Source organism: Tupaia chinensis, unplaced genomic scaffold (genome assembly GCF_000334495.1).
Source record: "Tupaia chinensis unplaced genomic scaffold, TupChi_1.0 Scaffold147458_1, whole genome shotgun sequence".
NCBI lineage: Eukaryota > Metazoa > Chordata > Mammalia > Scandentia > Tupaiidae > Tupaia > Tupaia belangeri.
In genome coordinates this window covers 533,619-558,473 of record NW_006207309.1, presented here as the reverse complement: position 1 = coordinate 558,473, position 24,855 = coordinate 533,619, and the positions used below count along the sequence as shown (strand labels likewise).

The 24,855-nt window shown below is 41.6% G+C and overlaps 1 protein-coding gene across 9 annotated transcripts in view; it reads right to left on the bottom strand.

The window, feature by feature from the left end:
- Positions 1–24,855, bottom strand: part of SGMS1 (sphingomyelin synthase 1) — a 350,554-nt gene that overhangs the window by 299,810 nt on the left and 25,889 nt on the right. For all 9 annotated transcript variants that reach the window (XM_006169737.2, XM_006169735.3, XM_027768777.1 and 6 more), the window contains exon 2: positions 8,909–9,005. The gene's annotated coding sequence lies outside the window, so the exon portion shown is untranslated. The remainder of the gene's footprint in view (positions 1–8,908; positions 9,006–24,855) is intronic.

Genomic DNA, 24,855 nt, shown 5'->3' with positions numbered 1-24,855 from the left:
TAGAAAGTAACCCTATAACATAGTTGAGGCAACTGGGGCACAGAGAGGTTAATTCATCTATCAAAAGTTCATGCAGCTAATAACTGAACCTAGTCTGGCCTAGGATCTAAGTTCTCCATCACTTCTACACCCAGCTTCCCTGATGTACCTCACGGTTTAAGAGAATACGCCTGCCAATGCTGTGTCAACCATAAGAAGATACAATGACATAATTATAATAATTAGTGTGCCTGCTAGCACCCACTGACCTTCCTGGTAACTACCCTGGTTTGCCTCAGGAGGGAACCATTCCTACCTGTCATTATGCTGCTTCTTCTCCAGCTGAAGATGTGATGACCTGGGGCTCTTGGAGTAATGAACATGACCTGGGCAACCCAACCAGAGCAAGCCAACAATTCTGGGCATAGTGACTGGTTCAGCACTAGGTACAAGGTCCATGATGGCCAGGAGGTTGTCTGTGTACTATTTTGGATGATCCCTGTAGTGATGTGAACCTGAAGCTGCTGGAGGTCTCCATTTGCAGCCCAAGAATACATAGCTAAGATGGATCCTCATGACATCATTTAGATCCCCAGTCAAGCCCCTCCTGAAGGTAGATCCACTCTTAGACTTGCGATCACTGGAGCTTATAAACTTTTTCTCTTAACATAGTTTGAACTGGGTTTTCTGTTGTTTTCAACCAAGAAAATCATCTTGATGCTCTTTCTAAAACACATTTTGTTTCAGCAAGCTATATTTATCTATACTCCAGTACTTTCCTTGCTCAAAATAAAACCTGAGAGACTGATTAAGTAAATTTTAATTAAATAGCCTTGGCAAATCAACACTCCTGAGACAGGAGTTCTTGACAAGATAACTCCATTTTAGGTAGAACAGAAGATACATTTTTTTCTAATGTCATAGAACAAGTAATTTGGACTATCAACATATTTGTTTCAGAAAACTTTATTTTCAGCTAAAGGAGTTAAGCCTACAGTTTCCAGCTTTATAAGAAAAAATAACTGTTTACTCATGGTCTTTTCAAGTCTCATTTTTCCTCTAAATCTAAACCACCATAGTTACTAAACTGAATAGGACAGAAGTTTTAAAGACGTTTAAACACAAGATGTAAAAGATGTGAATGAATATAAAATGAATACAAATCATTTCTTCTTTTTTTTTTTTTTTGAGAGGTTTTTGCTATAGGACATGTGCGCTTACCAGACAGACAGAGAGACAGAAAGCAAGAAATCACCCCACAGAGGGGGATGGCTACGCCACAATCCCTTCTCCTCCATTATCCTCTTGGGTATGCACGCACACGGCATGAGTTTGAGCCACCAGGTCCAGGACTCGAACCACAGTCGGCTACATGGGAGTTCAGTGACACAGCCATTATGCTAACTGCTGGTCCCAATCATTTCTTACTCTAAAGAAGATCAACTACACCTTAACTTTATTTATTAAATTTGGCAACAAAGTAAACCAGTTCTGAGTGGGTTTTTTGTTTGTTTTTTGTTTGGTTGGTTGGTTGTTTTTGTTTTTGTTTTTGTTTTATTTGAGAGAGATTTTTGCTATTGAGCACGAGCACTCACCGGAGAGACAGAAAGCAAGAAAACACCTCCCCCAGCGGTGATGGCCATACCATATTCGCTTCTCCTCCCTTCTCCCCTCAGGATCTTGGGCATGCACTCACACACACCCAGTGTGAGTTTAAACTGCTGGATACGGGACATGAACTGTAGTAGACTAGGTGAGAGTCCAGTGATATAGCTGATCCCCAGTTCTGAGTCTTAATCACATCTATTAAACTATTTATTGCACCAGCTAACAATCCTTCTCTGTGGTTCCTTCAGGAGCCTAAGATTTCAGAGGAGAGCATTGCTGGTCACCAAGATCACTGCTTCAAAAAGTGGCAAACAGCATTAAAGGTTGTTGGCTGGAGTCGCCAAGTGGTGTGGTGGTTAAGGCACTGAACTCTGACCACAGTTCAAGTCCCGGACCTGACAGTTTGCTTTCTCACTTTACCTCCATCTCTCTCTGGTGAATTAAAATAACAATAGCAGTAGTAGTAGTAGTAAAAAAATTTAAAATAAATAATTCTTTTTTTAAAAGCCTCTATATTCTTTAAAAAAAGTTTGATGTCTGATGGTTCTTAAAGTGATGTATAAACATCACTGTACATCTTCAAATTACTGCACACAACTAAATAATTGCAACTGCAAAATCCAAGTAAATGTCCAATCTCATTTTCTAAAAGACTTTTCAAGCTAAAATAAGGCAAAGACGTCTTTCATGGCTTATGATGGCTCATTAATATGATCCCAATGCATTTGCTTGTAGTTGGTCTGAGAATAATCTGAGGTTTGTGAATGGGCAGTAACTCACAGCCCAAATGCCCTCCCATAAAACACATGAGCAACTATGAAAATGCTAACTGTGCTAAAAAGATGTTAAAAACAAGATTCATGTTCCTTAGAAAAATATATTTTAAAAAAACTCCTATGCTTTTTACGTTTATTACAACGTCCCTAAAATTTTACAACCTTCAATAAGTAAACAGATAAGCATATCAGCAGAAACAGATTAATTCGTTACACTATATTCTGATTGATATTATCTTGGTTTGCTGTTCTTTCTGTTGAGGTTTACTACTTATTAAAGTAGCATAAGATCGGAGGTCTATTTGGCTTCCTTTGGTAAGTGCTTCAAAACTCATCTGCCCTTAGGACCAGCAGTTGGTGTAATGGCTATGTCACTGGACTCCCATGTAGTCGACGGCAGAGTCCCAGACCCGGTGGCTTAAACTCACACGGGACACGTGTGCATACATGCCCAACAACCCGAGAGGAGTATGGAGGAGAAGGGATTGTGGTGTGGCCACCCCCCTGGGGCGTTATTTCTCACTTTCTGTCTCTCTGTCTCTCTCTGTCTTTCTGGCGAGCACACGCGCCCTATAGCAAAAACCTCACAAAAAAATTTTTTTTAATTTTTTAAATGCCCTTAGGCTAAAAAAAAAAGAAAAAAACTCTGTCCTTCACCAGATAAGGCTGCCTTCAATCAGTCTAGTGTTACCACCTGTAAAAAATAGAGACCTTTAGTTTTTCTGTTTGTTTTGCCATAGGGCATGTGGACTCACTGGGGTATGAGTGAACATGGGCTCACTGAGAAATGAATGAGAGACAAAAAAAAAAAAAAAAAAGAGAAATTACCCTTTGAGGGTAAGGCCACTCCACAATCCCCTCCTCCATTCTCCTCTTGGGATTTTGGGCATGCACACACATACGCCCACATGATCCTTAAGCCATAGGGTCCAGGACTCCACCATGTGAGAATCCAGCACCTTAACCATCACACCACCTACTTGCCCCAACTCTTAGAACCTTTAAAACCGTAACAACTTGTGTGTACATCACACTACAGCCTCCCTGTAACGAATGTAACTACTAGATTATGTAGAGTGTTTATCCGATTTAAAAATTAGTAAAGACAGTCAATATATCAGTTTTAAATTAAATATTATGTGTTTCTATATCATACATTTGTTTCACTGACAGCTCAATTTCAGAACAGAAATTCAAATTCATAAGAACTTCATATAAATTCCACAAGAGCAAGAACCATATCTGATTATCATCATCATCATCATCATCATCATCATCATCACTTTATGCCTAAAATACAACAGGCACTCTGTAAGCATTTATCGGATGAAGGGATGGATGAATAAATAAAGGCATTAACACCAAATTTAACGAACTCAAGTGATTACTTGACCTCAAAGGTTATGATTACTATATCCTTGCTTTTAGAAAAAAAAAGCAGGAATTGGCAAACTTTTGTGTAAAGGCCAGATGGTAAGTATTTTAGGCTCTGTGGGCCATATGGTCACTGCTGCGACTGCCTACAACTACTCAACCCTGATCTCTTTCACAACTATTCAGTTCTGCTGTTATAAACGCAATACGTGAACAAATAAGCATGACTGCTTGAACAAAACTTCCATTTACAAAAGCAGAATTTGTCTATAAAAACACCCAAGCCCTATGAGAACACTTTCTTATAATGAACTTCTAGTCCCTAAAGACCAGAAGTTGGTGGATTTGCTAAATTTAGATGGACATGCTTCATCGGACCAAAATTTGGGCAGGACATACATAGTCATTCTCCATAGTGCTCATCACTCCTTACCGAGAAAGCCCAACTGATTTCAGTTGTGCTACCACCCTGGACTGCATACGCCTTTGAAATTATATCCCTGGATTCTAGAATACGACTAGTTTTCAGAGATATGGCCCACATCTATACCTGTGAAGCCACAACTACAACACAGGCTCCCGAAAAGTAAACCAACAACTTTCAATTCTTTGACCCACATCTAACACCTAATGAATTTTAAATATTCATTGATTGCCTGTTATTTGATATGCTCTGCACCGTCCCCCCAGAGGGGCTGCACAGAGAGTAATGATAGAGAAGAAGCTGAAAACATGCAACAGAAAACAAAATGAAAAGGGGCATTGAGAGTCATGAAGAGTGGCAAGAATCATTATCTGAAGAAATCACATACACTTCTCCAACATGGGTCTCGATCTTTTATCTGTTGCCTAGATTCCTTTTTCATATCATGGAAACTGGAAAGAGCTTCGACAACCACTGCTGTAGCTAGGAACAGGATAAAACCTTGTCTAATCTTTGTTTCTATTGTAGGGTGCCATGGATAGGTAAACCCCCCAAACAACCATGTACATCTAGTGGAAAAAAATTAATTTTTGCATTTTCACACAATGGCATGCCCTACAGCCATGGAAATGCCTAGATTCCTTTTTCATATCATGGAAACTGGAAAGAGCTTCGACAACCACTGCTGTAGCTAGGAACAGGATAAAACCTTGTCTAATCTTTGTTTCTATTGTAGGGTGCCATGGATAGGTAAACCCCCCAAAAAACCATGTACACAATGGCATGCCCTACAGCTATGGAAATGAACAATCTATAAGTATACATACAACAATATGAAAGAATCTAACACATTACTGAACGAAAAGCCAGGCATAAAAGAGTATAATATGCATCATGTATTACACATATACACGGAAAAGAAGGAGGCAAAACTAATTTATGCTACTAAAAGTCAAGAGAGTAGTTAGTTATCCATAGAGCAGGACAGTGTCTAGATGGAAGCAAGAGGCTACACTGGTGATGCTTCTTAATGGAGGTACTGGTTATGAGATAGGAAATAGACCATTCACACATAGGTAGGATAGAGACCCACAAAATGGAGGTACCATCACTCTTAGAAATCATTCACTGAAAATTGTTTGCACATAGCTTGCTCATTCAAGAAACTACCTGCAATTCCTTAAAATAGTTATTATTATTATTATTTGAGATTTTTGCAATAGGGTATGTGTGCTCACTGGCAAGAGACAGAGTTTCCCAAGGGGGATGGCCAAACCTCAATCCCTTCTCCATTCTCTTCTCTGGATTTTGAGCAAGAATGCACACATGCCTGGCATGCTTTTCAACTGCTGAGTCCAGGACTCAAACCATGGTCAGCCATACGGGAATTCAATGCCTTAACCACCATGCCATCTGCTGGCTCTAATTCAGTTATCTTTTACCAAGCCCCTGCTGCCTACAATTTAGACTTTTTCTAGGCTCCACCGCATTCTGAGAACAAGAGAATAGTCTCTATGGCTCAAAGCTTTTAGACAAAGAATTGGGTAACAATTCCCCATTACATAGGGTTTCCTGATCTATGGACCCACTCCAAAAATAGAAAGAAATAGCATGACACATATAGCATGTGACCCACACCATGAGAAAAACGCATACAAAAGTTCCTCCTAGCTAGAATAAAAAAGGCTGACAAGAGCCCCACTTCAGCTACCCCCTGTCGGGACTTCTCCCATTGCAAGAGCTTTCTCTTTCAATAAAGTTTACTGCCCAGTTCCTTTTGTCCACAGGTTTAATTCTTTGTTATCATGAGACACAATTTGAGCAGCTCAAAAATCCTGGGACATATTTTGGAGGCCCCAGCAAGATTAACTTCTCACCAGAGGGGTAAATAAAGCAGATTCTCTCCTTTTTTTCCCAGGACTCTTGTCCCTAGAATTAAATCTATCAGATACAAACACAAGGCCTCTGTCAGCCAGTTAAAACTCATTAGGGCAACTGCCGGTCTTAAGATTCGGAGAAAAGGGGGACCAGCAGTTAGCGTAATGGCTATGTCGCTGGACTCCCACATAGTCAACTGCGGTTCGTGTCCCGGACCCAGTGGCTTAAAACTCACGCCGGGCACATGTGTGTGCGTGCCCAACATCCTGAGAGGAGAATGGAGGAGAAGGGATTGTGGCGTGGCCATCCCCCCAGGCGGTGATTTCTAACCTTCTGTCTCTCTGTCTCTGTCTGTCTGGCGAGCGCACGCACCCTATAGCAAAAACCTCTAAAAAAAAAAAAAAAAAGATTCGGAGGAAAGGCTTGCCAAGAAATGTCCGATTGATCCCTCACTGCTGGGGGTGGGAATGTCTGTGGGCTCATGACTTTCCGAAGTCTTAACTGATGCAAGAGAAGGGGAATGTTCTTGGGACAACTTAACAGCATCAAGTCAGGGCTATTCTCTGAGATATCCTAAAAGTCCTGGAACTCTGAAGCCATCCTCGACTGCCCAACTTCTACAGTGTGTTCAGTTTGTGAAATTATATCAATTCATACAGGTAAGTGTATTTTCTGAATGTACAATCTTTAATTAAATGGTTTTTTAATGACCCCATAATAAAGTAGTCCAGGGCCAGACAAAGCCCCATTCACTCTCTTGGTTCATCCATCTTTCAAAGCCATTTTTGCCTCATGTAGATCCCCATCCACTCCTCCTCTTTTCAAAGCATAACCATACAAGGGCCAACAAGTAAAAAGGCAAACTAGATCATTCTGAGCTATGATTCCAGACACTACTCCTTCTGCTTCTTCTGCATGTCAGTATCTTGCAAAGAACCTCTATTGCTATCAGTAACCTTTTGTTCTAAATCAGAAATGAGAGTCTAAGAGGCCGCTGCTGCCCTAAATGGCTCACTTAGACTTCTTTTAAAATATGCTCTAAGTGAGCAACTCCAGTTCGTAAAGACTTACTTTAAGAATGCTCAGCTATACAGGGACCAACTGAGGAAAATACTGTAAATAAATGATAACTGAGATTGGAATGTGGAACGGTTGACAGCCACCCAGCAAAAACCACAGAGATCTGATTGTGTAATTGGCTATAATGCGTAACAATCTACAACTGCAATCATAGCTGAGCACGTCGTTCATACTTGACATAAAGTTCTAATTCAAGTAGTCAATTTATAGGGCTGGGAGTCATTTTTAATCTAATATTGATTTTTTTTTTGGGGGGGAAAGGTTTTTGCTATAGGGCACGTGCGCTCGCCAGACAGACAGAGAGAGACAGAGAGACAGAAAGCGAGAAATCACCCCTCAGGAGGGATGGTCACGCCGCAATCTCTTCTCCTCCATTCTCCTCTCGGGATCTTGGGCATGCACACACATGCGCCCAGCGTGAGTTTTAAGCCACCGGGTCCAGGACACGAACTGCAGTCAACTACTTGGGAGTCCAGCGACATAGCCATTACACTAACTGCTGATTCCCTCTAATATTGATTTTAATATACTAACATTACCTTCATAGCACCACTAATATCATTTCTACCTTCACCTACAAATTTAAGTTAAAAAATCAATTAAGAACTTTGATCATATTAGACCATAAATACTGGAGTACTTGTGAATGCTGATCAGGACGAAGGGTAGTAATCAGATCCACTGACCTAAGCACAGAACATCAGCACACAGGGGAGCAGACAAGAAGATTATAGGGAACGAAGAAAGCACAGTAATCCCTCTAAGACAGGGCACATGTATGTATAAATTCTACATCTTTATATTTAGATTTTTCTCCTATCAAAAGAATTAATACTGCTTATCTATTCATCAAAGAAATGAGACATTAAAAAGATATTTTAAGTTTACTTCATCCATAAGTGAGAGACATACAGAGAGAAAAACAGAGACTCCTTTAACAGGACCTTAACACCAAATCTACCCCCAGCTTCAGCCAGCTCCAGATCATGGGCACACACGTGATCAGTGTACTCAGAGAGGTCTCCAGAAGTGAACCGGCACCTCCAGCACCTTCTCATGTGGATCAGCCTCTCAGAGCATCATGTTTTACCAGCAATTGGCTCCCTAAAAATGTTTTAATCTGACTTTATTTCTATCTCTTTCTATCTATAAAGAAAAAACCTAACTTGGAACCCGCAGATGGCATAGCAGTTACTCTGCTGGACTCCCACATGGCTGACCACAGTTTAAGTCCTGGACCCAGTGGCTTGAAACTCACACCAGGCATATGTGCGTGCATGCCCAAAATACCAAGAGGAGAATGGAGGAGTAGGCACTGTGGCATGGCCATCCCCACAGGGGGTGATCTCTCACTTTTTCTCTCTGTACCTCTGGCAAGTGCACGGACCCTATAGCAAAAATATCTCCCTAAAAAATAAAAAGAAAGCATAACTCAATGTGACAACCTTTAAATACAAAATCATAAATCATAACTGATTGATTAAATAATTCTGTATTACAAAGTTCACGAATGGTCTAAAATGTCTCTCAGAAAGAATATCCTTATTTTTTAGGAATGACCTCCCCAAGAATCAAGTAGAAAATGTCACGATGTCTGCAACTTTCTTTTACATGTTTTATGAAAAAAAAAAAAAAAAAAAAACCTGCACGAACCTACACACATAGAGAAAATAACAGCAAATTACTAATCACCATTAAATCTAGGTAGTGAATACACCAGAACTTACTGTCTTTTCCTCAGTATTTGACAATTTTTATAATACAAAACTGCATGGAAACCTCTACCCACCTTTCAAATGGATGGCTGTCTTCTTTCTCCTAATCAAAAATGAATGGCTTAAATATGCCCAAAGGCACACTCAGGGATCATTCATGCTGCCTTCACCCTGCAAGAGAAAGCAAAACAGCATGCTATCACCACAGATTTTCATTAAGTTAATGCTATTTTGGTTGAGAAAATGTTCTTAATACATCACACAAGCCTCTGGAATAAAATACTGCTGTAACTATTAAAAACACACACACACACACACACACACAGAAAAAGGTGAGAAGAGGAAAAATGATCCTTTCCCATATTGAATGTAAGGGACCAGTCACTCCCTCCTCATCTAACAAGTTTTTTTTTTTCCAGCTTTATTGAGGCAAGATTGACAAATAAAAGTTGCACATATTACATAATATATATATTTGACAAATAATTATCATGATAGTTTGATATGCACACAACACATTGTGCAGTGACAACCACAATCAAGCTAATTAATACATGCATCACCACATAAAGCTACCTCTTTTTTTTTGGACTGAGAACACTTGAGATTTACTCTATTAGTAAATATACAATATGGTAACTGTAACCCACATTAGGTCTCCAGCACGTAAGTTTCTCTTAATTTACAGCAATTCCAAGGCAGCCACGTAGCCCAAACATCCACTCAAACACAAAATAGGAGCATCAAGGACGTGAGTTTATTCTGACCTTGGATTTCTGAGATCATACTTAGAAGGCACCCATGTACACTCTTATTTTTAATTGCCAGAGAGCATGTATGCTCATAAGAGAGAGAGAGGATGACAAAGTACGCCCCAAAGGGGTGTAGTCTTACCACAATCCCTTCTCCTCCATTTCTCCATCCTTTGGGAGTTAAGGCATGCACACATATGTCCAGAGAGGTCAGGAACTATGGTCTATGGTTGGCCATGTGGGATCCATCTCCCTTAACCACCAGACTATGGGGCTGACCCCCATGAACCCTCAGAACCATATGAGAACTACCAACTTCCTGACTCCTTTCAGGCAAAGGTATTTAGATCCAATCTACAGTGCACTCACTCACAATACATATATACATGTTATACAGTAAAGTGGGATCATGGCACGAAAGTCCAATCGGTGTTGCGATCACTAAACCTTCCAATTTGGCATTATCTATCATATGACAAGGATATTCAAGTAAATGGTACCAGATACGAAACTGCTACTTAATTCTTCTGACCCCAAGCTCAAGGCTCATCTCATGCTATAGGTTTTCCCCACCCTCCTATCACTCAGCATGATGCTCTCCTTAAAAATCTCTGTGGCCCGGCAGGTGGTGTGGTGGTTAAGGGTGCTGGACTCTCACATGGCTAAATGCAGTTCAAGTCCCAGACCTGGCAGCTTGCTTTCCCACTTTCCCTTCTCTCTCTCTCTCTCTCTCTCTCTCTGACCCTCTCTGATAAAATTAAAATAAATAAAGGTAAATAAGATAATTCTTTAGAAAAAAAATCTCTATGTGGCCAAACAAGCCATTCGAGTGAGCAGGCCAGTGGATGGGTGTACAAACAATTTATTATTTGAAAATAGGTACAGTATTTGTAATCACTTTTTAATTTTTTTAACATTTATTTATTCATGCTAGAGAGCACATGCACACAGAGAAACAGTTGGGAGGTAGTGGAAGAAGCACCTTCAATAGGTCTCATCACCCTACTCCCAGCCTAGTAACTTTTCCCCAGCCCTCTAGCTCATCAAGATCTTAGGCATGTACACATACACCAAGTGTGTTTCTGAGCTGAATGGTGATCCGAGCCCACAGTCAGCCACGTGGCTTCCAATTCCTCAGTTCATTTTGCTACCAACTGTGCCAAGGCTGGTACTTAATCACTCTTATTAGCACCATTAATGCTATAATCATTACTATCTATTATCATTGGGTCCTCAGAAAGGTCATGACATATTTGTGTATGTTTTTCTAGGCAAAAATGCATCATGGCTTTTCTGAGGGCCCAATGTATTCACCATTAGTAATTACACATTTCTTATAGGCACAATAATCCTTAATGTATTTTTGGCATTTTACATACGTGTACTTCACTCCCCCCCATCTTTCTCAAAAGAGCACATCGGTGGCTGACTGCAGTAAAACAAGCACCGCGTTGTGCCCCTGGCTGATTTTTATCTTTGCCATTACAATAGCAGTTATCATTTGCTGTGTAGGATTTTCTTTTCATTTTTACAAAATGGAAAATACAATGGAATATAATGGCACAAACATTATATTTATCCACAAATAAAAATAGAAGCAGGATTAAAACTAGAGGAGGAGAGAATGTGGTGTCTACAAAATGGGTTAAAGTTGCTAGTCACCAAAATTCTGCACACACAGAAGGGTCAGTGTTTAATGTGTGTGAGTGCTGGGATACCAAAGTCCAAAGGAAGCCAGTCAGTGACTCCCTGAACCTGGCTTTTCAGATGGACTCCTGAACTTGTTATCTTAATTAAAAATCTAGAGAACATCTCCTGGCTGCTTCCTTACTTGAGGGTCAGAACATTGGGATCTAGAGAAGAGACAGTATGTCTCAGTGCCTCACGAACCGGAGCACTTGGCGCCTGGACCCCCAGGAATACTCAACAAGAAATTATGCCAGGAGCAAGACACAACTAAAGGGAAAAAAAAAAATAGGATGTACCTTCTAGAAATATTAATTTTACTGAGGGAAGGTCAAGTAAACAAATTTATAAAGTTGTTAATACTAAAACAAGTCTAAATAAATTTTTTGAGAGATTTTTGCTAATAGGGCATGTGAGCTCGCTGGAGAGACAGAGAGACAGAAAGTGAGAAATCACTCCCTGGGAAGATGGCCACCACAATCCCTTCTCCACCATTCTCTTCTTGGGATTTTGGCCATGTACAAACACATACCTAGTGTGAGTTTTAAGCCACCGGGTATGGGACTTGAACCATAGTCCACTATGTGGAAGTCCAGCAACATAACCATTACACCATCTTCTGGTCCCAAGCAAGTTTATATTGTGGAACAGAATGCAACGGTCACATGTATTTCTAAGCTAAAACTATTAGCCTTACTTAACTAGGTCATTTATAGTTGTTCTTTTAGATAGGGGGTGGGGAGAGAGGGGTAGACTTAATCCTTTATCATTAAAGATGATCTGGGAGAAAGCATGAGGCTGGAAGGAATTTTTCTATCACAATGGTCCTTGTTCTGCAGAGGTCTTAAAAATAGAAGTCTGGGGTTTCTGCCAGATGTGTTATGAAGCTCCTTTCCTCACTGCCCTCCCCCACCAACTCCCCTGATGCAGGCACATTCCTGTCAGACAGGCTCCGGCCATTCAGGTACTCAGTTTAACACACTGACGTTTCTTCACCCCACACTGATAGGGCACATATTCAATATTTACAATCATTCTTAGTTAAATGGACGTCTGCATGATTACTGCTATAGTTTGGATAATGGTTTGTCCCCTCTAAGTTCGTGTTCTGGTAGCTTGGTCCCCAGCATAATGGCATTGAGAGTGGTAAGCCTTTTAAGAAGTAGTGGTGTTAGGACCAACAAGTCCCTGCCCTCATTAATAAATCAATGCCATTTGTGAAACGGAGTGAGTTCTGCCTCTCATGAGATGGGGTTAGTTCCCACAAGCACAGGTTGTTAATAAATAAATAACTAAATAAATAAAGGGTGGCTATGCCCAGGTGTCTGTCTCCCTTTGCACAAGCCCATTGATCTTCCTGCATCTGTCAGCTGCATTGCGACAACGGGCCAGAAACCAGCCAGGTGCTGGCCCCATGCTCCTGGACTTCCCTGTCACCAGAATTATAAGCTAAATAAACCTCTATTTTTTATAAACCTATTCACCTAGTCTCAGGTATTTCTCTTTAGCAAAACAAGAATGGGCTAAGGCAATTTACTAAATAAAAATAGACTTACCAATTTAGAGGTCTCTAAAATATTTTATTATGAAATAGCATTATATTTTAAAGTATGTAACCGTGGTAGCAAAACTCTAAGATCCCTCCCAGTACTCTACACTCCTCCAGTGCCCTCCCACACTAAATGGGGCTGGCATGCATAACCGCTACAATATTGCTGAAATGATGGTGAGACTTCAAAGGCATGGCAGCTTCCATCTCCTTCTGTCTTAGGAGGAAAGCTGGCTGCCAGGACAGGAGAACACTCGGGGAGTACATGTTGTGAAGAACTATCCTCCTGCCAATGTCCAGCCAGGAACAAAGACCCCTGGGAATAGTCACATGAGTGGAAGCAAATCCTCCAGCCCCAGCTGAGCCTTCAGATGAGGGCAGCTGAGCCTTCAGATGAGGGCTGCTTCCACGGACATGACTGCTACCTCATGAGAAACTCCAAGTAAGAACTACCTGGCGAAGCTGCTCCCATATTCCTGACCCATACACAGAAACTATGTAAATGGACATTCTTGTTTTAAGTTGCTAAGTTTTGAGGTAATTCATTATGCAATGATTAAAGAATGATAAAATAAATCCCATGTACCTAATGCCCAGTGGTTTTTGTTCTCATTTTTTGGAGTGAAGAAACCCTGTGGGTGTATTCCCTTCTCCACTGCTTCTCTCCCACTTATTATTCAAGATTCACCATGAGCCTGAATTTTGACAATTATTCCTTTGATCCTCTTTATGGCTTTACCACATATATATTCACAGTATATTATGTTTGCCTGATCTTAAGCTTAATATAAATAAAAATATACTTTTAAGGCTTGCCTTTTCTCTAAAGATTTTGGTTCTGAGATTTATCCCTGTTGACCCATGTTATGAATGCTATAGTTCATTCATTCTTCTTACTCCATACAGTTCTCATTGTATGAACATATCCTCTGCTTTATTCTAATGTTGAGGATCCTCTGGGGATATTTCAGTCATCTGTTGCTTTGAATAATGCTGCTATTTACATTCTAGTGCCCCTGGTGCATACAGGCAAGACTTCTTCCAGGGTATATACCTAGGAGAGGAGAACTGGGCTTGGGATCGCACATGTTCAACTCCTCTGAAGTAATGCCAAATTGTTTTCCAAAGTGGTCGTGTACAATTGACTCTTTAACCGCCTTTCCAGTCTCTCTCCAAATAAGAGGCATGCTTGTTTTGCTAATTACCAGGAAAGCTTTCAACCAACAAAGGGGAAAGCTTTTCCTATTTGCTGCATCACTACTGCAAATAAATAGTACTCCAAAGCAGTGACCCAGACAGCTGGAACATATTAGTCACAGGACATCAGTACAGACTTCAGAATAACGAAGCGGACTCAGCCAACAGCACACACTACCCATGGGTGGAATTCAAACTTCATTTCTAGACCTCTGTTAAATTCAGAAACTCTTTTCTTCCTCACAGATTCACATACTATGGTTCCACCTTATTGCTATCATCTGAAGGGGGAAAAATTAACAATATGCAGCCCAGTCAAGTTCAAGATTAAAGCAGAAGAGTCAAATAATTTATTTCCATGACAAAATATTGTTTTAACATAGAACTTATATTTTTATTTTTTGTAGGTTTTTTTTTTTTTTGGTTTTGGTTTTTTGTTTTTTTGGAGAGGTTTTTGCTATAGGGTGTGTGCGCTTGCCAGAAAGACAGAGAGAAACAGAAAGATAGAAAGCGAGAAATCACTCTCCAGGGGGATGGCCATGCCACAATCCCCTCTCCTCCATTCTCCTCTCAGGATCTTGGGTACGCACGCACACTCACCCAGCGTGAGTTTAAGCCACCGGGTCGGGACTCGACCCATGGTCAGCTACATGGGAGTTCAGCAGCATAGCCATTATGCTAACTGCTGGTCGCTAGAACTTGTATTTTTCTAATTCAGATGTGCATGAGAGAGAGAAAGAAGCACCCGCCCCCACCCCACCCCCCCAAAAAAGGTCTGATAACATAACCATCCCTTTTCCTCAGGCCTCCGACTCACAGGATGCTGGGCACACCCAGGAAGTTTCAGATTGACTGGGCCAGGCACCCAAACCTATGGTCAGCCATATGGCTTCCAGCACTGCAGTCCAGTCAACTACACCAGAGAACTGGTTATATTTTTCATGTTTTCACGTATGAATTTTTATTTACTATATCTGATTTTATTTGTAGTAATTTTATAAAATATTCAATATTTTCTATATAAAAGATGTCCTTTGGGGTCGACTAGTGGCATGGTGGTTAAGGCAGCTGGATTCCAGAGGGCAGACTGCATAGTTCAATACCCAGACCAGGAGGGTTAAGAAATATATTGGGCACATGTGCAGACATGCCCCAAAATCCCAAGAGTAGTGAGAAACAGAGGAGAAGGAACTGCAGCCTGAACATCCCCCATGGGGTATGCTCTCACTCCCACTACCCCCAGCAAGCACATGCGCCCTGCGGCAAAATTTACCCAAAAAAATTCCTTTTGGTAGTCCAATTTATTAGGTGACAATGTGAATTTTTATGATAATTTATCTGCATTTCTAGTAAAAATGTGATATCGCATGTTTATATTATCACTAAATACAAATCATGAGAAATTATCTCCATTCAGTAAGGAAGAAGAAATAATGTGATAAATTCCAAGGAGGCTCATATAGTGCCATAGAAAGAAACAATGTCCCTAGGAGACCAAATGAGTTCATTTCAACTCAATGTCTTGGTAGTTCTTATTTCTCTTTAAAATCATTTATCCCTGCAACACTGGAACTGTTATACCTATTACACAGATGGAAAAAACACTGAGGCACCAAAAAGTAATTCTGTTACACACAGTCACACAATGGGAAGGTATTCAAACCAGGATCTGAACCCAAGCAGTTTACTGCAGACACCAGTATCCTTAATCACCACTCTGGGCCGCTTCTTCACACTCCCAAAAGCAGTCAGAAAGTCCTGATTTTCTGATGGTGACAAAAGCCACCAGTTAGGGAGCACCTACAATGTGCTAAGCACCCATTAAGTGTTCTACTGCGTTTTTTTCTTTTTTTTTTAATTTATTCATTTGTTTTTTCTATGAGTGAAGAAGATGGAGAGATAGAGAGACACAGATAAAGACAAGCACTTTGGCCGGGTCTTTATGGTGTGATCCAATGCCTCACTCGAGCCAACGAGGCTCACAGGCTCTAACACATCCCTGCCCAGCACGTGTGGGGAGACCTTGGTACACAAACTCAGGACCGCCCCACGTGGCCTTAGCCTGCCGGGATACTGGGTTATGGAGGCGCCACAGCCACCGGCCTCTATTGCATTATTTCCAAATCTCCCCACATATCCGCAAGGTATGCATGAGTCCCATTTTATAGTCGAGGAAAGGCAGACCCTGAGAGTTTCACTATCTTGGCCGAAATTACACAGGCAATAAAATGAAACAGTGGAGCCAACACTTGAATCTCATCTCTGACTTCAAAGTTCATGCTTTCCACAAAAAGCTTTCCTAGCAAAAAACAAAACAAAACAAAACAAAACAAATAAATAAATAAATAAATACCTAATCCCAGGGCTTATAAAGGACATTGGTTGACCCTTAGGTCCTGGAAACAAACCTCTAGAAAGAAGCAGACACCATAAAGGGGAAGGTGAGCTGACCTGCCCGCTGAACAGTGGACAGCGGCTGCCAGACCTCCATCACAGGCAGACAAGGCCGAGTGGGACTGACAAGAGCCGAGGACTCAGAAGACCAGGGCTCAACAGTACTGGGTTACACTGGGCAAGTCAAAGGGCCTCTCCAGCACAACGTTTTCGTCTGTAGGATGGGGGTAGCTTTTATTTCAGAGAGTTCCGTGCAGACTGAAGAGACTAACACATTAAAGGTACCAGGCACACACACACAGGAGGAGCCGAACTTGTGCTTCACAATGGAAAGATTAAGAAAGCATGTTGTTTTATCTTGCAAGAAATATCTGGGAACTGCTTTTAAACATATTGTTGTTTCCATATACAAAGCCTCACATAATAATTTTTTTAAAAGAGAGAGATTTTGCTTTAGGGCGAGTGTGCATACCTGAGAGAAAGAGAAAGACAGTGGGATATTATGCCCTGTGAGGATGGCCACACCACAGTCCCTTCTCCTCCCGGGATCTTGGGCACACATTCGCCAACACAGGCATGATTTTCAAGCCAACAGGTCCGGGACTTGAGCCACGGTTGGCCATGTGAGAGGCCAGCAACATAACCGCTACACCATCTGCTGGCTCCAAGTCTCAAAGACTTCTAAATGGATGGTTTGATGATTTTTAAAAGGCCACACTTGTATCATGATTTCTTAACTTTTTTTTTAAACTAATATTATGACTGCCTCATTCTGTCCTACCCTAAGCAGGATAACCTTGCCAACAAGAACTTTATGATACTTATAAAAGTTGGAGATTTTTTTTATATAAACATGGAAGCTGGAAAGGATTTGAAGTAAAACATTTGGCTCATTTAACTTTTCTGCTACTGACTTTTAAAAATCTTAAGCACTCATTTCAAATAGCATCTTTTCAAAGTATTTTCAGTTTCCTGGAAACCATCTGAAATTATCTGGCCAATAAAGAAAGCAATTTGAATAAATGACTGGCAAATTAAAAAAAAATCTAGCAATACCATATCCATCATTGCTATGAGACAGAGCTTCCTCCATAGTACCCTTTTGCCATACCTAAGATTAGGTATTTACCATATGAAATCTGAAATTAAGAACAGAGCGCCCAGGCTAGCTACCAGCAATCTCCTCAGTAACTGGTCCTTTCGCATTTAGAGAAGGTTGAGGGAGCAGGAGCAGCCCACACTGAAGGTCTGCATTATAAAACTGGTCCAATCCCATCATTCTTGACTAGGGAAGTCATTTGTGAGCCACACAGTAGACCATATTTCTTAAAAGAGAAGGCTGGGGGCCAGCAGGTGGCATGGAGGTTAAGGCACTGGATCCCACATGGCCAACTCCATGGTTCCAGTCCTAGACCCAGTAGCTTGCTGAGTACATGTGTGTGTATGCCCAAAGTCCCCAGAGAAGAATGGAGAAGGGCCTTCAGCATGGCCATACCCCCTAAAGGGTAACTTCTCACTTTCCCTTTCTCTCTGCCTCTCTGTCTCCAGAGAGTACATGCATCCTATAGCCAGAGAGAGAGAGGGAGGGAGGGAGGGAGGGAGCTGAATCTTATATCTGTTCTTATATTCAATCCAGAGTAGAGTCGAGTCCGACCAAGGGGCAATTTTCCAGGCGGAGGTACCCAGTGAGAAGCAGAAACCACCGCAAAACCACAGGAGGTATTAGAAGAGAACAATGCTAACATTTTCTCAGTATACACCATGAGCCAGACCTTCCACTCAGCATGTTCCCAAATGGCATTCTTCATTAAAACTCCTTACTCAACAACCCTGAGAGAACACACAATATAGACCCCCTATTTAAAAGATAAGGAAGTTGACTTAGACTTGCCCAAAGTCACAGAACTAGCAAATGGGTATGAAACTGGTTCAGAGTATATGGTACACGCTTAATAAGCTCTCTTGAACTTGGAGTCATTATTTCTCCACCATAAAAAGAGAAAACGCTGGGGCTGACAAGTGGTAAGGTAGTTAAGGTGCTGGACTCCCACATGGCTGACCATGATTCAAGTCCTGGACCTGGCAGCTTGCTTTCTCACTTTCTCTCTGTCACTCTCTGGTGAACACAGGTGTCCTGTAGCAAATTTAAAAATATTATTTTTATTTATATAATTCTAAAGAGAATAGAAAACACTACTAACTACATAAAGATTTTGCCAGGATAAAATGAGTTTATGTATATAAAATGCCTGTCTCAGTGCCATGATCTTTGGATATGCTGGTGAGGGGCAATAATGCTGATGTAAGAAGAAAGCTATGATAACAATGACCAGGCTTACGATAATGACAATAAGGATTACAGATATAATGAGCAAAAGATACATGAATGGAAAATGAGCCCATGAAAAGATGTTCAACATCATTAATGACTACGGATATGCAAATAAAAAACCATAATTTGATGCCACTACACACCTGTTAGAATGGCTGAACTTTAAAAACTAGCAAAATCAAATGCTGGAAAAGATATGAAGACTCTCACCATTTTGCTGGCAGTAATGTGATGTGGTAAATGGGAAAGTAAACTGTGAAACATCCATACAATGGAATACTATTTCCTGATAATAAGAAAGAAACCACTGATAAACACAACAATGCAAATGAATCTCAAATTCTTTATTCTAAGTGAAAGACTAGTCTCAAAAAATTACAATCTGTATAATAAATAATAAAAAATTAGGGGACCAGCAGATGGTATAATGGTTACGTCGCTGGATTCCCACAGAGTTGACCACAGTTTGAGTCCCAGACCCAGCAGCTTAAAATTCATGCCAGGTGCGTGTGTGTGTGTGTGTGTGTGTGTGTGTGTGTGTGTGTGTCCCAAATCCCAAGAGGAGAATGGAGGAGAAGAGACTGCAGCATGACCATCCCCCTAGGGGATGATTTCTTGCTTTATGTCTCTCTGTCTCTCCAGAGAGAGCACATGCCCTAGAGCAAAAATCTCTCTCTTAAATAAAAAAACAAAGTCTGTATAATCCTACTTACATGATATTTTGGAAATAGCAGAACAGACTGACACTGCTAGGAGTTCAAGGGGAGAGAGGGTTTGACTACAAATAGGCATCTGAAGGGTGATGAAATATGCCATTTGTAGTGGTAGTTATGTGAATCAACACATATACAAAATTCACAGAACTTGCTATGGATTGAATCTGTCCTCCCAACACTCATATGTTGAAACCATAATCCTCAATGTGATATTTGGAGAGGAGTTTTGGGGAATCATGGGGTCCTGAGAGCAAGCCATCATAATGACAAAAGTACTCTTTTAAGAGACAGGAAAGAAAGATGTTCTCTCTCTGCCATGTGTGAGGATATGGTACGAAGACATCTTTTTTATCCTGTTACTGTGTTGCTAAACGAAAATACCTGAGACTGAGTGATCTTTAAGGTATAGAGGTTTACTTGACTCATGATGCTGGAAAGTCCAAAGGTGTTGAGTCAGTATCTGGTCAGTCCTGCTGTACCACAACATGGCAGAAAGGTCAACAAGCAGGTGCAAAGAGAAAGAGTGATCTATAGGCAGTCACCTTACTTTTGTAACAAGCCACTCTCACAGGAATTGATTCCCACAAGCATAATAATTCACTTCTTCACTCCAGGGGTCCCTGATCTATTCATGAGGTAGTATAGTATCCTGTGATCCAAACTACCCACTGTGCTCCGTCTCCTAAAGGTCCCATCAGTGCTCAGTAACATCAGAGGCCAAACTTTTAGCACATAAACCTTACGGGGGATACAAATCAAATCTAACCATAGTAGCACCCATCTGTGAACCATGAGGTGGGCCCTCACCAATACCCAATGATGTTGGCTATTATCCTGACCTTAGACTTATACCCTACAGAACTGTGAGAAATAACTGTCTGTAGTTTAAGCCATCCAGTCTAAATATTTGCAGCAGCCCAAACTGAAGGAAAAAAAAAAAAACTGTATTCACTCAACAAGTAAATTTTACTGCTGATAAACTAAAAAATTAAAAAATAGTGTTTATGGAACCAGCAGTTAGCGTAATGGCTATGTCGCTGGACTCCCACGTAGTCGACCGCGGTTCGTGTCCCGGACCCGGTGGCTTAAAACTCACGCCGGGCACGTGTGCGTGCGTGCCCAAGATCCCGAGAGGAGAATGGAGGAGAAGGGATTGCGGCGTGACCATCCCCCCTGGGGGGTGATTTCTCGCTTTCTGTCTCTATGTCTCTCTCTGTCTATCTGGCGAGCGCACGTGCCCTACAGTGAAAATCTCTCCAAAAAAAAAAAAAAAATAGTATTTATGGGGCCAGCAGGTGTCATGGTGGTTAAGGTGCTGGACTCCCACATGGCTGACCATAGTTTGAGTCCCAGACCTGGCAGCTTGCTTTTTGTTTCTCTCTATATATATATAGCAAATTAAAATAATAATAATAAGTGAAATTAAATAAATATTTTTAAATAGCATTTATTTATTTATTTATTGGGTGGGGGGAGAGGTTTTTGCTATAAGGCACGTGCACTTGCCAGACAGAGAGAGAAAAAAAGAGACAGAAAGCGAGTCACCTCCCAGGGGGGGATGGCCACACCGCTATCCCTTCTCCTCCATTCTCCTCTCAGGATCTTGGGCACACACGCACATGTGCCCGGTGTGAGTTTTAAGCCACCAGGTCCGGAATGCAAACCATGGTTGACTACATGGGAGTCCAGCGACATAGCCATTAAGCTAACTGATTTTTAAATAGCATTTAAAAATCACAGAAAGAACTGGTAGTTCTTCGTGAATGGCTGGATATTTGACCTCTGTGGGGAAGGATAAAAAAGTGAGGGTCAAATAGCTCTGAAGTTCCCTGTTGAAGGAACAATAATGGGAAGGAGGACCCTCAGGAGTCAACCTATGAGAGGAAGTAAACAGAGGCTCTGAACGTACTGGGTCAAGAACAGTGGTTTCTAGCATGACTCATCAAGTAAGTTACACTGTGAAATTATGCAAGCCACATCACCTTCCTGGGCCTTGGTTTATAGTAACTCTAAACAGAGGCAATGCAGTAAATGATCAAGGTCCCTTACAGCTACAAATACTCTAAAGTCAATTTGTTTTTAAAGCTCTCAAGTCTAGGAAGATCGCAGGACAAATAAATAGAACTACCTAAATATGGGGGGGGGGGAGAGTATACATCTGCACAGATCCCATCAGAGAACAAAATGAAGTGAAAAACCAATGTGTATGATGACAGTGACAGAAGCAGCCTATGGCAGAAAACAGGAGACCAAAATACCAGTCCCCTGTGTAATGGAAGTCGTTTTCACAGAGGTGGGGGGGGGGGGCAAGGGAGCTGGAATAACTCAGGGATCAAATGCTGAAATGATCAAGATGAGTGAGGAGTGTTAAAACAACAAAACTACATAGATTTTCAAGAGACCGACAGAACAACTGCCAAAAATATAATACAAAGGCCACCATCCAAAACGCACAAGCTGTCTGAATATCTTGGCTATGTCCTAATTGTTTCTGCCCTTGCATTTGCACTCTCACACTGCCTTCATCTTTGCTGTTTGGAACACAGAATTTAATAAAGCATACAAGAATAACTTTCCTGTAACAGGCCATTTCAGAGACTGCAATTTTCAAAATTTAGAAATTCCTGAAAATTAAAAATGTGATTATCAAGTGCTGCTGAGCCATTTTCTTATTCTAAATAAATTTATGCAAAGACTCCAGAATTCCAGAGTGGAAGAAAGCATTTTATTTTTAAAGGACTTAATACAATGAAGGGCATGCAACTGAAGTAGAACTAAGAATTCTATAATTTTACTAGTTTGTGAAGCAGAAAAATAGTTTGAAGTCAGTCATACAAACTGACCAACTAACATGGTACAAGTCCTTCATCTCTGTCCAGTGCATGCCTCAGAACATTTCTTAATGGGCTTCAACTATTTCAGCCAAATGAACCCAGTAAGACATACCATTCTGAGCATTTAACCAGAACTGAAAGAAGACTGGGGGAATTAATAATCGAAAAGAATACCCACAAGCAAAGTTAACACAGGGAACCCTTTTCCAATGCAACTACTTTTGCCAGTATTTCTTTTTGGTGGTGAAATGTGAACCCATCAATTTGATATAACCTGGTCCTGATAGTTTTAAAAGAGGAGGAAGGGCAGGAAAAAGTCTTGAAATCTGGTCTAACTTTGGGCAAACAGCTTTACTTCATTTGTATCTCCTTTTCTGCATCTACAAAATGGGGACAACCCCGGTAACATGCCCCCAGTGAGACTATGGCTGTGGAAGCACTCAAGGAAAATACTAACACAGACAGAAAGTGAATGACTGCTGTTCCGTGTGGAGGAAGGGGAGTGTATATATTTCAAACACATCCAATCACATCCCAACTGCCTCTTTCAAGTCACCCATATGCTTCTCTTCCATCACAGCTGGGCTGTTGAACAGATGCAGGAATTGATGGAGACAGAAAGGTAGCAAGAGAGAAAGCTTCTGTTACCCAGCTCTGTCCTCCTGGCTGAGGGAAGATAAAAAATGTCATTTCTTGGCCATCTGTATTCTTTCTTTCCTCCCTTCCCTTGCCTTCTTTTCTTCTTCTTTTCTTATTTCTTCTTCTTCTTTTTTTTTTTTTTAAGGTTCTTGCCATTGTGCACATATACTAGCCAGAGCATTTACTAGCCAGAGGGAGAGGGAGTGACAGGGTAAATGATGGCCATGCCACAGTCCATTCACCTCCATTCCCCTTCTGGGATTTTGGGCATGCACACATGTGTACCTGGCATGATTTTCAAGCTGCTAGGTCCAGGACTTGAACTATAGTCAGCCACGTAGGAGACCAGTGCCTTAACCACCATGCCACCCGCTGGCCCTACCAAATGTATTCTACTAATCTTTTCTGAAAAGAAGGTGGTTTTGTTTGGTTTTGTTTTTAATAAAACAGGCCATGTTCTCAAGCATGTTCACTTTAGAAATAACTAAATAGAAATAGCTGAGAGAAGAGTCTAGCGAGAGGAGAATAAATTCGATGAGCAAAGCAAGGGAGACGTATTCCAAGTGGAAGGAAGGTAGGACAGCCAGGAACCACAAGGGAAAGGCAGGGTGGGTGAGAGGCATGACAAGGGGCAAATGACAGAGACTCTCACTCGTGGCTCAACTGAGCCACTCAGGCTTTCTCCTATGGGCCACAGAACCCATGGTTCCCAAGACTCCCTCCTCAGTTTTGATTAGTTTGCTGGGATGGTGCAGAGAAATCGGGGAGACAGAGTCAAAGTCTACTGGTTTGTTAGAAAGGATACAAAGCAGCCAGGTGGAAGAGATGCAAAGGGCGAGTCAGGAGGAAAGGGGTGCTTTCCACCAGAGTGGCCGTCCAGGAACCCCCCACACGTTCAGCTTCCTGGAAGCTCTCCAAACCTGGTCCTTTGGGCTTCTGTGAAGGCTTCATTGCATAGACCTGACTGATCAAATCACTGGTCAGCAGTGATGGACTCAGCCTTTACCCTCTCCCCTCCAGCGTTAGGAGACTGGGACTGAAAATTCCACCTCTCTAATCACTCCAAGTCTTCCCCTAGCCAGCCTCCAGCCACCAGCCATCTCATTAGCATACAAGAGATACTTTAGTCACTGGAGGTTCCAAGGGTTTTAGGAGCTGTGTGCCAGGAACCAGGAGGTAAAGACCAAAGACGTATTGTTTTTGTTTTTGTTTTTGTTTTTAAGTTTATTCATGTATTTCTTCTGAGAGAGAGACTGACTGAAAGGAGGGGGCACCCCCAACAGAGTCTTCACACCCTGATCCTACCTGCAGCCTCAGCCAGCCAGGATTACAAGCATGCCCAGATGCACCAGGCATGAACAGGGAGAACTCAGGACCCAAACCCAGGACCTTCCCACATGGCCTCAACACTGCATAGCATGGCATCACCACTGTGCCACCGTGCAAGCGTATACAGGTGTGTCTTATAGCACACTATCGCAGCCTGCTTCCGCTTTGAATGGAATGTGGGCCTTCATCCAGTGTGCTATTCTGCTCCACTGAGGGCCTACTGCCACTTATATGCTATGAAGGCTCACTGGGCCTGTTTTCTGGCCCTCTGTCTCTCCTCTACCAGAGCTCAGGCAGCCCTGCACTATCTAGTTTTAACCTCTACAAAAACAGATCCCACTGCTCAGCTGGCTCCCTGTCCTATCAGCCTGAACAGTCCCACCCCATCTCTGCTTTTTAATTAAAGTTCATTCCAATGGCTGCTTCCGATAACCAGTGACTCCATAGCTCTGCAAATGCAGGGAGGGTGTTCTGGCTTCTACGGGAGCTGCTTCTGAGCTCATCTGTCCCACCTTATGCCATGGCATTAAAAAGTCCATAAGAGTGGCCCTTACTTATTTAAGTACTTGTTTCAGACAAGGTGCCGCTACGTT